This window comes from Zootoca vivipara, chromosome 2 (assembly GCF_963506605.1).
Source record: "Zootoca vivipara chromosome 2, rZooViv1.1, whole genome shotgun sequence".
Taxonomy (NCBI): Eukaryota; Metazoa; Chordata; class Lepidosauria; order Squamata; family Lacertidae; genus Zootoca; species Zootoca vivipara.
The window spans coordinates 22,886,568-22,895,145 of NC_083277.1; the positions used below are offsets into that span (position 1 = coordinate 22,886,568).

Genomic DNA, 8,578 nt, shown 5'->3' on the forward strand with positions numbered 1-8,578 from the left:
ACAGCGCAGGATGTGACAAATAAGAAAAATAGGAAGGTAGAAAATGCAACTGTCTCTATACTAACAATAATGTGAGGCCCAAATGGAAGGAGAGCGTGCGGAAGAAAATAACTTCCGAGCAATGGGTCACAATGAACCTCCACCTCCCCTCCTCATGTCAAACACCGGAGGGGACAAACGCACCCTCATGCCAATATAAGGAATATTCCTGGCAACTGAGAACAGCACGCAGGCAATGGCCGTCAGCCAGTCACAGCAGGGACCTTATAGCTGAAGGGAGGCAGGAAAACTGCTGTGAAAGCTGAGGAACATGTGCTCTGAACTCAATTGCACCCCTCAAGTGCAATTATTCAGATGCACCCCAAAAAAAGAATAATTTTGAAGGCAAGGGAGTAATAGTTTGGGACCAGAAGAGCGGAGAGAGGCAAGTGCCCTCCAAGACAAGTAGCTCACTCTGCCTCACACACACACACACCCAATTGTTGGACCATTCTCATTACTTAGAAGGAAAGGCACATTTCATATACAAAGTATAAGCATTATCATACACTAGAAATTCAAAATATCTGAAGCATGATTACTTGAAAGTCAATAGGGATTACTGACAAGAAAATATATTCAGGATGGGAGAGTTAAAGTAATGAATGCACCTCACCCCCTGAAATGCATTTTGCCTGTCCTATGCAGACTCCAAAAAAAATAAAAAAATCAGGTGCGGATCACAGCTGCCCTTCATCACCAAGAGGTGGGGAGCAAATTAATTTATCTAAGAGGCTAGTTTCCCTTTGGTAGCAAGCACTAAATTTAGGGACTTAAGTTTTTCCATATGCCGGCATTTTATGTTCAGTGTTGTTGCACAGTTGTAGCAACAAAATCCATTTCCAAAGCAAGTGCAATCTAAAGACATGAGGGTTCGGAACCAAATCATTCAGATACGTGTGTGTGCATGCACACAAAAGCTCATACCAATGACAAACTTAGTTGGTCTCTAAGGTACTACAGGAAGAAGGAATTTTTTTATTTTGTTTCGATTATGTCAGGCCGTCACGGCTACCTACCTGTAACTAGAACTATGTTTTAATGAGCAGTTGAGTACACCTGCAGTCATCTGATTAGAGACCTAGCAGCTACCAACAAGCAGGTGAGGCATGGACTTCCTTCATACAGTATAGATTAACCATACTTAACATATACATATAGATTAACTATATACATATACTGTATATTATATATGCATAAAGATTAACTATATACTGTACTGTATTTGCAAATCACACTACTGTACTAAACACATGCATGACCAGAAAGTGGGAATCACTAATTAAGCAAAAACCCGGAAGGTGCAACCATGTGTTTTAAACCAGGACAACTAAAAAACAGGAGGTGCTGCTGTTGTTTCAGGGAAGCATTGGGGCAGTCTATACAGAATAAGTAAAATGAGCAGGCTTTTAGAAGAGCCACACTCCCAAGGGAAGGGGAAGCGGCCCAAAACTTTAAAAGTGGCAGGTGTCATTTACTATGGCGGGAAGAGGGGGCCAAGTACACTACTGTATAGTCATGAGACCACATTCAGAATTTTATTTTATTTTTTTAGACAACCACGCTTTAGACACAGAATGATCAAACCGCGGTAGGCAACCTTTGCAAAGGATAAAGGGAGAACTCAGTACTGGAGGTGGGGGGGGGGCGTTATTTACTGCTGGCCAGTTAATCCAGAGTGGAAAAATATAAAGCTATTTGTGCAGATTTTCACAGATCCCAGTTCAGGATCATTATGCACCATTCCCAGGGAATAACGAATTGCTAAACTAAGGCTGCCTGCCATCGCACTTGGGGGGCAAGTGCCGCAGAACCCAGCAAGGCTTACTTCCGAGTAACCCTGCAAGGGCGGTGAGGAAAGCATCCGTTCCGTTAACCTTGCTGGTGCACATGCTATATTTGGAAGCGAGCGGGCTGCCTGGCTCCTTGCACGCTTGCAATGGCCGGCTGCCCGTCCACCAGCCCTCCCATCTCTCCCGAATATCCCCGCCGACCCAGAGGGCGAGCTCCTGCGGCGCGACATAGGGCCCACCCCCTTCTCTCTCCGCCCCGGTTCTCAACAAGGCGCGAGGGATGGGAGGGGGGCGGCTAAAAAGAGAGAGAGAGAGTGAGAGGACGGCAAACAAAATGGAGACTTACGCTCACTCTCTGGCAGCTAATTGCGCGTGCGCCATGGAAACGTCAGGCGACGGCTGGCAAAGAGGCAGCGGCGGCGCGCGTTTTGGGAGCGCAGGCGCACTCACGCTAGAAGAGGACCAGGGAAAAAAACAAAAAACGACCGTCGACCCTTTCTTGCTGCTTCGGCAAAGCGCGTGCGCAAAAGCTTGCGCGTCTTTCTGCCTGCTTGGTCCATCCCCAAGTTAGAACCGGGGTGGGCTAATAGTGATTGATGGATTGATTAACTTCCGCCATCTGTCAGGAATGCTTTGATGGTGTTTCTTGCTTGGCAGGGGTTGGACTGGATGGCCCTTGTGGTCTCTTCCAACTATGATTCTATGATTGCGGAGTGGTTCCCCCCTTCCGTTGGTGGTGAACACGATATTATGATAAATAATATTTTTTATTACATTTATATCCCGCCTTTCCCCAAGGAGCTCAAGGTGGTTTACATAGTTCTCCTTCCTCCGTTTTATTCTCACAACAACCCTGTGAGGTTGGTTAGGCGGAGAGACTGACTAGCCCAAGGTCACCCAGGGAGCTTCATGGTCAAGTTAGGAAAAGGAGCCCGATTCCCCAGGTCTTAGTCTAGGACTCTCACTACTATGCAACACTGCCTCTCCAGTGGACATATTACAAATAGAGATTGGTGACTCCATTGTTTGCGGAAGATACTTCCTGGTTATTGTTCATACACACACACACACACACAGAAAGAGAGAGACATATCACACATATATAAATGTGTGAACAATACACACACACTTTTCACTGGGTGGAAGTGACAGCAGCCTATGGAGATAATACAACTGAAATGTCCATCACTGAAGCTGTACTTTCCCCTTACCTAGAAAATGCAAATTCAAAGACAGGAGTTCGTATAAATGATATATTATAAATGTTATTACACAGCACATTTTTAAACATTTTTCTGTCATTCAAAAGCACATACAGTCCCTTGGCATTATCCCCAAGGGAGGGCATGGTTGGGAGACTTACAGTGGTCCCTGCAATGTAGTCCAGTGTATTTTCCATGGGGAAGAAGGTGGTGTGGAGAAGCGAATGGAGTGCAAAGCTGTTGGAGAGCAGTGTTAACAACACTACAGTATAGTGTATTCCAATAGGGAAGGTAGAATAGGAGTGATTGTGTGTGAGAGAGAGACCTGTGAGGTCTCTTCAGTTATGGTACTCAAAAAACCAAAAACAAAACATTCTTTAATTCTAAGCATTTATTTTTATTTTTGCACCTTCTGTTTGTAATCTCAGGCTTTGGGTAAAAACAAAGTACAGTACTATAGATTCCACAAGCCTGAAGCCTTTCTTCCCTGGTCTGTAGCTTACTTCTGAGTAGACATGTTAGTCTTTCACCATGGCATGCACACACAAGAGAACAAGAACTAAAATCATTCAGACAAACTGGGATCCACACACTTCTCTCTTTTTTCTAAATCATTAAGCCACCCTGCTTATAGAGCAATCCTATTTAGCTAGATGTAGGAAGATGTGTATTTAGGTGGATTATAACCTGTCATTTTTTCCTATCCTCTTTTTATAAAAAAGGTTTAGGGGTACTCTCATTTTGACTCAAGAAAATCACCATAGTTCAAATTGGGAAAAATAAATACAGTAAATGGGCAAAAGTACAAAGATTCACAAAATGTTTAGGGGTATGCATACCCCTGCATACCCCCCAGAAAAAGCACTGCTTCTAACCTTAGAGGCCAGGTGGAACCACTGCAGTGACTGGAATGTTGGAGTGCAGATCAGTACAAGTCCTTGCACACTGCAATTTGCTGGATGGAACAATAATGTCTCTTTCCCTCTGCTTAACCTGCCAAGCAACACTGGGTTTTATTTTTGTTATCATATTATATTTTTGCAATAATGTTCTTCAGAATGTTCCCTTTGTAAAACTTTTTTTCCCCCATTCCTCTCCCCAGAGGTTACATATTGCATAATTTATAACAGCTAGATTTGCAAGAAAGGCAGATTAAGGGATGGGATGCTGCTAGAATGGAAGAGCGTGTTTACCGGAGACAAATTTAGTACTCCACTGTTAAGCAAGGAAAACAAATGCAAACACACGTAGCAAAATATGATGCATATTTACAGAGAATCTGTTCCCAACATTCAACAGAGCACGACAGGATTCTCTGGAACAGAAGCAGAGCTGGGATTTTGGAAGGAACATACTGTCGCATACCACTCCAATTTCCGAACCGTGTGAGATTCCAAGGGTTCCAGGTGGCTTGCCCATGGTCCGGGTTTCCTTTTGGAAATGAGGCATAGTGGAGACTGCAGTGTCTTTAGGATATATGGTTTATTTACACAAATATACAACCTGAGTTTTGGGGTGGAGGGGTTTGCAGCATTAACACCCCAAGAGGGTCTTGCTTCTCCCATAGGCACAGCTCTGGATTCAAGGAGATGTCAGCGAATTCAACTCTTGATTACTTTAAACTCTCCCTTTATCTAACTCATTCTGAGTTAAGGGAGGGGCCCCTTCCATTTGCCATTTGGCACTGAGCCCTTCTCTCTTCGGCTTTCCTCATGGCTCATTACCTTCCCTTTGTTCTCTAAATGGCTCATCTCCCAGGCCATTACCCCATCGGGAAACTGACCAGGCTTATATTTCAACATTTGCCTCGATTAAATTCTGATCCCCCTGCTGGACCCAGGAATGTAGAGCAGTCTGGTACCCACAAATTCATAACAACACTTTCTTATCTATGAACTGCTGCCATTTTCAGTGGAATCTATACACTCCCTCCCCTACAAAAATATAAAGTCTTACAGTGTAATCCTAGGGCTGCCTACTCTGAAATAAGTCCCACTGTCCTTGGAGGGGATGACAGCCTGGGCTTCCCTTGCTTCTGCCTTCCCTCAAGTCACACAGATCTTCGTATCTGAAGATACGAAGCATGCGCACGAAAGCTCATACCAATGACAAACTTAGTTGGTCTTTAAGGTACTACTGGAAGGAATTTTTTTGTTTGTTTCGACTACGTCAGACCAACACGACTACCTACCTGTAACTAGATCTTTCTTAAACAGGGGAGGTGGGAAAGGGGCCTTCCCCCAACAGTTCCCTCAGACTGTTGGTGGTTCTTGTAAGGAAATTGATGCTTTGGCTTTCTCCTTGTCTGGGCACCCTGGCTTCTACCTTCCCTTAGGTCACACAGATATTTCTTAGGTAGTCCCAGGGAAGGTGGGGAAGGAGCTCCCGCAACAGTCACAGGCTGTTGTGGTTCTTTCAGGTGCCACCGATGACCTGCTGTTATTTCATTATTGTTACTGTTCACTCATATGTACCCTTTTGCCCAACGAAAGGAAAAGTGGCTCAGAAAGGAATAACAAACACATTCAAGTACAAAAAAAGAACAAAAATTTAAAGACAAGGTCGGCGGTTTGAATCCACAAGACGGGGTGAGCTCCCGTGACTCCTGCCAACCTAGCAGTTCAAAAGCACACCAGCGCAATTAGATAAATAGGTACCGCTGCGGCAGGAAGGTAAACGGCGTTTCCATGTGCTCTGGCTTCAGTCACGGTGTTTTGTTTAGTCATGCTGGCCACATGCCCCGGAAAGCTTTCTGTGGACAAACGCCGGCTCTCTCAACCTGAGCAAGATGAACGCCACACCCCATGGTCGTCTTTGACTGGACTTAACCGTCCAGTGGGTCCTTTACCTTTCCTAATATTTCAATAAATATATGCCCAACGCATTCGTGTTCCTGAAAAAAGGCAAAGGGCCAGTCCCCACAAAGATGTCAGAGAGAACAAAACATAAATCTTTAGGCAGCAGCTCCCAGGTGCAATGGAGGGTGGGGCAAGGGCAGGTGGAAAACTTTACCCTTTGATAGTTGCAGCTCTCTGGTCTGGGCATCCCGTCTTTTAACACATTGCCATTCCCCCCTATCCTTGAACTTTCCTTTCCCCTGCTATCTGGAAGTGGGTGGTTTGGGCCCCTTGCCCAGTCCAAACCACTTCAACAGTAGCACCAGTTCCCCATCACCGCCCCTTTATGCAGTCATCATTACCAGAGATGCTACACCCCACTCATTTCCCACGAATGCACCCTGAGCGCATCTACAAATGGCTCTGTGTGTGTTCGTTAAGAGCACCACTTCCTTTCCCCTCCCCACAAGCTTTCCTCTTCATTTTGTTCTGCGGCTGCTGACCCAAAAACTGTGGTCTCCCGCTGCAGTCACTCTTCTGTACACATGGAAATAAATGGTCTCTAAACAACATAGACAGCAAAAGCAGCAGTGTTGGTCAAGAAGAAGAAGAAGAAGAAGAAGAAGAAGAAGAAGAAGAAGAAGAAGAAGAAGAAGAAGAAGAAGAAGAAGAAGAAGAAGAAGAGGAAGAATTCCACAACCCACAGTTCTGCAATATCTTTATAAGATAAAGATGAAATTCTAATTGAATGTTCGTCCTAGAAGGTACAATATATTTTTTATTAGAACCAACGAAAATATCACAAAATTGGAAGTGAGTCGACAAGCTGACTTCATGGCTACAACATCCAATGGTGGTTGGGGTTTTTTTTAGGGTGGGTATTTATCTATCTATCTATCTATCTATCATCTATCTGTTTATATCTCCCAACCCCTCCCCTGTATTGAGTAACATCTTACCTGATGGAAGAGTTCCAGAGAACTGGAAAGCTGGCAACCATTTTGTGGTCTTTGATCATAATGTAACAGGGTCCCACATAATAAAACATTCCCAAGCTGATTTAGATCATTATAGGTATTATATAGGGACCCAGGTGGCGCTGTGGGTTAAACCACAGAGTCTAGGGCTTGCTGATCAGAAGGTCGGCGGTTCAAATCCCTGCAATGGGGTGAGCTCCCGTTGCTCGGTCCCAGCTCCTGCCCACCTAGCAATTCGAAAGCAATTCGAAAGCACATCAAAGTGCAACAGGAAGGTAAACAGCGTTTCCGTGCGCTGCTCTGGTTCGCCAGAAGCAGCTTTGTCATGCTGGCCACATGACCCGGAAGCTGTCTGCGGACAAACGCTGGCTCCCTCGGCCTATAGAGCGAGATGAGTGCCGCAACCTCAGAGTCAGACACGACTGGACCTGATGGTCAGGGGCCCCTTTACCTTTATTTTTAGGTATTATATACACATGTACAGCGCACCAAACTGGCAATAAAATTTCAGTTCTCTCATGGCAGATGCATATCTGAATAAGGGTTTTTGATGAGCTCTAAGTGGAAGAAGCCGTATAGATGCATGCATTTTTATTTTTTAAAATGTGCTAAATACAACTCCCAGAAGGGGAATCCAGTTAGCTATATCTGGTTTACATTTTTGAATTTTCATAACATGCTTAATAAAATGAATATATGCAAAGAGACTTTGAGAACGCAGTGATATTGGCAAAGCTCCTCGGTTGTACAGAATCTCATAATGTACACACACAGTGTATAATAATAGCACAGTACAAGGGATATATAAAATGAGGTTTGTTACAGCAATACTTGGGTTGCAAAAAGAAAAAAAGGAATTAAAAAGATAAGTAAATTAAAAAACTAGTCCTTCTCAATGACATTTTCCACAGCATTTAACAACATCCTTTATATACATCATTAGACATTGTTGTTTGGACTATGAAATCCCATTATGTGTAGATAGATCTTCAACAGCTCTCCAGAGATGTGATATGACATAGGGCTGTGGTGTTGCTCCCATTGCTTGCCAACCCCACCTACCCCCACCAATCTCCAAATTCAGTCAATTCACCTACCCCATCCCACTAGGCTTCCCCAACCTCCTAGTATTCACCACCCCCACCCCTTAAAGTTTGCCAAACCCCTCACCACCTTAAACCTCACAGAACCCACTTAGACATCACCAAACCCCCCCCCTTAGACCTTTGTCTTGCCACCCCATCATAGCTGTCAAGTTTTCCCTTTTCTCGCAAGGAAGCCTATTCATCATAAGGGAATTTCCCTTTAAAAAGGGGAGAACTTGACAGCTATGCACCCCATGACACTACAGACATGCAGGAGGAACGGTTGGCTTGGCAGGAGGAGAACCACAGAACGGTCAGAAGCAGTAGCCAACCAACCTGAGGATCTGCTGCTGCTACTTTACCTGTGTTGACTCTTCATCTTAATTGACTGTGGCAGCCACAGATCACCAAGTTGGCTGGCCACTGCTTCTGACTTCCTCAGCTCCCCCTCCTCCTCCTTGTTTGGCTATGGCTGTGGCAGTAGGATTAGCGGGTCCCCAAGCTCATCAGGGAGGAGGAATTTGGCCCACAGTGCCACCTATCAGCTAACCTATGCCACCTAACCAGGGGACAGGGGCTGCAGACTGTTCTGTCTGTCCATTCACAGCTCACTTGGGCTACCTCTTGTCATGTTGTAGTTCACAG

The 8,578-nt window shown here is 44.8% G+C and overlaps 1 protein-coding gene across 4 annotated transcripts in view; it reads right to left on the bottom strand.

The window, feature by feature from the left end:
- The window catches only part of FHIT (fragile histidine triad diadenosine triphosphatase), a 1,048,086-nt gene extending 1,045,841 nt beyond the window's left edge, over positions 1–2,245 (bottom strand). For 3 of the 4 annotated variants that reach the window (XM_060271291.1, XM_060271290.1, XM_060271292.1), the window contains exon 1: positions 2,179–2,241. The gene's annotated coding sequence lies outside the window, so the exon portion shown is untranslated. Of the gene's footprint in view, positions 1–2,178 lie in introns of all 4 variants that reach the window. The other variant, XM_060271288.1, reaches the window with a different exon arrangement.
- Positions 2,246–8,578: the final 6,333 nt, after the last annotated feature.